A 4364-nucleotide genomic window follows, 5' to 3' on the forward strand; every position below is an offset into this window, starting at 1 on the left:
GGGTACATTTTGGATATGCGGAGAAGGAGCATATAAATGGCTTCCCGTAGGTATAAAGGGTACTTGTACATTAGGACGCCTAACCCCGGCTACTTTCATAATTTCAAATAAACAAGTGAATATGCAAGCCGTGCCCAAGCACACACTGTATAAAAGAGCTGCAGATAACTCACCACGTCCCTCGGGGAGGCCGCATATAGTACAAATGGGAATTCCCAACAAAATTGCTAGTACCATTTTTATTTATCCTATGTTAACACAGATGTGGGATAAATTAGTTAGAGCCACGGATTATCTAGATGATCAGATTTGGGATATATTGGACATATTAAATACTAGTATAGCTGTACAGAATCAGCTTATAATAATCACTAACCAACATACCCTTGTATTGGATTACCTAACTGCCTCACAAGGGGGTATGTGTCAAATCATCGGACCCACCTGCTGTCGTTATATAGACCCAAATAGTACTATGAGTATGAGATTTAAATTAGAAGACGTACAACGACTCAGGGATCAGTATGACAAAGACAATGACCAAAATAAGGATAGCTGGTGGTCAGATACCTTTTCTTTTCTTAACCCGGCCAATTGGTTCAGAGGGATCGGTGGGTGGGTTACCGGGATTATGCAAAGCCTAATACATACAGTTATGGTTATTGTAATTATATATGTATTATTCAAGGTTGTACTCAAGGGTATCTCGGTATGCACAAATACATTTTGTGTAATGGATGCGAGAATATAAAGTTTTTTTTTTTTTTTGTTTGTTGTAATATCACAAAAAGAATGACTAAAATGATCGTCTATATGACAAGGTTTTGAATGGAATATGTCAAAGGGGGGATTGTGAAGAGCAGAACAAAAATGGTTACCTCAATGAACCACAAAAAAAGAATTTGTGATAAATATTGACCTGTCCATTCAAGGACATTTTAGCTATAGTATGAAATCCTGTTTTTCTTGTCTGTGGAATTGCCTTTGTACTGTTTGTTGTGAAACTGCCGCCCACGAAACTGTTTTTTCTTTCTTTCCTGTTTTGTCTCTTTGTTTAAACATGCAAAACTTGTATAACCACTGAACCTACCGATACAACTATATAAAGAAGGGATAGCACCTTGAAGGCAGGCGTGCTTCAGAGACTTCCCAGTGATACACTATACAAGACGTGTCTTGTGTATCATTTCTGGTGATTCCCCACTTCCAAAGGCTGCTCCGACTGAGTGTGATCCTGACACTCCTCATCAATAAGATTAGTGGCAGAACCACTATCCACAAACACAGTGATTGGCAGCTCTCTGCCAGCGACCATAACTTTGGCAGGGAGCATGCATTGAGAAACCACAATGGAGGATATGCATAAGTTCAGATTGGCCTCCTCCACACCCTCTGAGCTTAGTAGTTTTTCCGCCGTTGCGCTTTTCTTAGATAGCAGAGGACAAGTATTAACATAATGACCAGTTTTACCACAGGAAAAACAGGCTCTCTGCTTCCTGAGCAAAGGGGCACGATGCTTCACATGTGACACCCCTGCGATTTGCATAGGCTCCGTGGGCAAACCTGCAGCAACCTCACGTGTACCTACGCTCTCTCCAATAGGCGGCATCTCTTGCGCCCCCTGACGCAGATGGCGATTAATGCGGATAACAAGACTCATAGCGGATTCTAGAGAAGCAGGAGTCTCGTACATCAGAAGGGCTTTTTTAACCCTTCCTGAAACCCCATGAACGAACTGACTCCGCAGCGTGGGATCATTCCACTGTGTATCTGCCGCCCAGTGGCGAAATTCAGAACAGTAATCCTCCGCCATATGCTCCCCCTGGCAGATAGCATGAATTTTACATTCTGCTAGACCCATTCTGTCAGGATCCTTATAAATGACTCCAAGAGCAGAAAAAAACTCTCCACTGAGTTATATGCAGCAGAATCAGATGGTAAAGAAAACGCCCATGCTTGAGAATCCCAGTTCAGTAATGACAACACCAGGCCCACACGCTGAGCCTCATTACCTGAGGAGATCGGGCGCATACGAAAATATAGTTTACAAGATTCACGAAAAGTAACAAATTTACTGCGTTCCCCAGCAAACCTTTCAGGTAAAGGAAACTTTGGCTCATCAACTCTGCCTGCAGATTCAGCTTGCACATTAGATACTACTAGACCCTGTTGCTGAACTGCCCCCTTCAGCTCAGTGACCTGCAGGGACAGTGCCTCCAACTGGCGGGTTATGGAAGTCATGGGATCCATGGAATACAAAAAATATGGCCGATTATAATGTCACAGGGGTACTGGGTAGACTACAGCTGATTACCCGGGTCCCTGCAATATCCCTCAAACTAGGGAAACCCTGTCTGTCCCTCTCCCAGAGTTTACACTGAAGGTGTGCATGTCTGGGCCACCAGGCCTGACCCTGAGTCCTGTTTCAGTACTAAGCTGAAACCTCCACCCGCCACCCAGTGATAAGACCGCACACCAACCCCTACAGAAAGCACAGACAGGGAAAACTAAAAACGCACCACGCCGCAGACACACAGGAAAACACTATAATGTGCACAGGGCAAAACAATACAAATATAGGAAGGATAAATATAACGAAGGATAATACACCACCAGATATGACATTTCCTCTCTTAGACCACCACTCCAGACCGAGATCACCAGGCACAAGACACAAGCTATAATCGGCGACGCCCAAAGCCCAGCAAAACTATTTAAAGGCAATGGGCATGACTAAGCCTCCAACCCGAGTACCAGCCAGATTAAACCCAGACAATCTGGATCAATCTAGCCGGCGCCACTGAGCATATAGTGGATGAATGAGGAATTACGGCTGTCTGTCGGACGCCCTAGTGTGAACAGCGTCCGACATGACACTGGCTGAGTGATTTGGGTCATTTCATGCTAGGAGACACAGCCATGGCCCATCTTCAATGCTCTTATTGAGTGAAGGTGGTTGTTTGCCAAAATCTTGCAAAACATGACCCCTATCCATCCTTTCTACAATACAGTGCTGTCGCCCTGTTCCATTTGCAGAAAAGCACCCACAATGTATGATATTATCCCACCATTCTTCACGGTTGTGAGGGTTTTCTTGGGCTTTTACTCATCCTTCTTCTTTCTCCAAACATGATGAGTAGAGTTGATACTAAAAAGTACTATTATGGTCTCATCTGACCACATCACCTTCTCCCATGCTTCCTCCGGATCATCCATATGGTCATTGGTGAACTTCAAACGGAGCATGAAGCATTAGACTGAGGAAGATTGACAGTCAACTTGTGTTTCTTCCATCTTCTAATTCAGGGGTCCCCAAACTACGGCCCGCGGGCCGCATCCGGCCCCCGGAGGCCTTTTACCCGGCCCCCGCCGCAATTCACGTTCCTCTCGCTTCTGAGCGCCCGGCGCTATGCAGAAGCGAGAGTTCGGCACTCATCTTCCAGACTGAGACTCCAATGCAGTAGCGTAGCTACTGGGGGGGCAGAGGGGGCCATCGCCCCGGGCCCTGTCACATGAAGGGGCCCACTGGGAGCCAGGGCAGAGCACCACATAGGAGCAGAGCAGAGAGCAGTGTAAATGTCTGCTCCCTTCTGATGTCTGCACACTGCTAGCACCCTAAGCACAGTGGCCGGCTGCAGTCTCCCCCCTGCAGTGAATGGTTTTGCATGTCTGACCTGATGATGGAGCTTTTCCTGGCTGCAGTTTTCCTCACTCTGTGCATGCTGGGATTGGCTCAGTGTTAAGTCCTTCTCAGTCCCTGGCTTTCTAGAGGTAGGGATCCCATAGAAATGACACGCAGCACAAAGGTTGTGTGATCATATACAGGGGAAGCCCAGGAGCGCGTCTGACTCACTGGGCTGTACCCCCTCCTTTTGTATAGAAAAAAGTTAAACATTTTACAGACATGCGTACAAGCGCTCATATTTCACATCCTTATACAATAACAGTCTATACTAGAGATAAGATTCAGCTTGGTATTTAGGTAAGAGGTTACATCAGTCAAGAAGGAATGCGTCCATAAAAAGAAATGTCAACCTTACTTAAGTTTCCTGATAAGAAGCCAGATGTCTCAGGAGAAAAGACACAATGGATTCTTTCAGTCTGATCTCTACAATTCCCCCCTTTGACATATTCTTTTTTATTACCATAGGGCCAAAGACAAAGCCTTTATTTTTGGTATTACACATGTACACACTTATATTATTAATAAGAGAATCAAATCTAGTATTAATTCTTCTATCGCAAATTATTTTCTTCTTTAGCAGTATACTAAAATATAAAAACAAAAATTAGTACGGTAATATTAATTTATACTCTTGCATCTATTACACAAAGTTTATCTGTGCATACTGATCTCTGAGTCG

Source organism: Ranitomeya variabilis, chromosome 3 (genome assembly GCF_051348905.1).
Source record: "Ranitomeya variabilis isolate aRanVar5 chromosome 3, aRanVar5.hap1, whole genome shotgun sequence".
In the NCBI taxonomy this organism is placed as follows: Eukaryota; Metazoa; Chordata; class Amphibia; order Anura; family Dendrobatidae; genus Ranitomeya; species Ranitomeya variabilis.